Raw genomic sequence first — 598 nt, 5'->3', positions numbered from 1 at the left:
TAATTAGAAAACTAGTAAGCAACAGTTGGTCTACAGCGTTAGTAATCTCTCCATAGAAAATATCTGTATTGTAGATATAAAATACCAGTATTATTTGCATTTTGAGGGTTCACGCTGAAAGATATATGTTCCTCTATTTAAAAGAACTAAACGGATCTTAGCTATTTTTCGGCTGATGATACTGCGTTCGATATATTGTGTTTGATTTGATGTAATACCTACTTCGTGATTATCTGTAATGGATTCGACGTTGATGTAGAATTGATTAATTAGTTGACGACGTTTGTTTCAGCAGGAAGTGTAGAAACAGCTGCAAATTGGTATCACTTTTAAGCAAAAGCCGAAGGATTTGTAGTTAGCTATGGAAATCCTGACATGTTTGACGGCCTGGTGTTAGAGAGATGCTGAATCTAGCAGTCAGTGAAATATTGATATATTCTTTTGATGACAGCACCGAAATAGTATGTATTATCAACGTTAAAACTGATGTGATGTGCATATTGCCCTCATACCAAAATTCTGTAAAATTATCACACTTACTTGTTGAGTCACTTCATCACGTCTATGGGATGAGAAACAAGTTGTGACTGTGTAGGAG

Source organism: Schistocerca cancellata, chromosome 1 (genome assembly GCF_023864275.1).
Source record: "Schistocerca cancellata isolate TAMUIC-IGC-003103 chromosome 1, iqSchCanc2.1, whole genome shotgun sequence".
NCBI classification, from domain to species: Eukaryota; Metazoa; Arthropoda; class Insecta; order Orthoptera; family Acrididae; genus Schistocerca; species Schistocerca cancellata.
Note: the sequence above shows the minus strand (reverse complement) of the source record.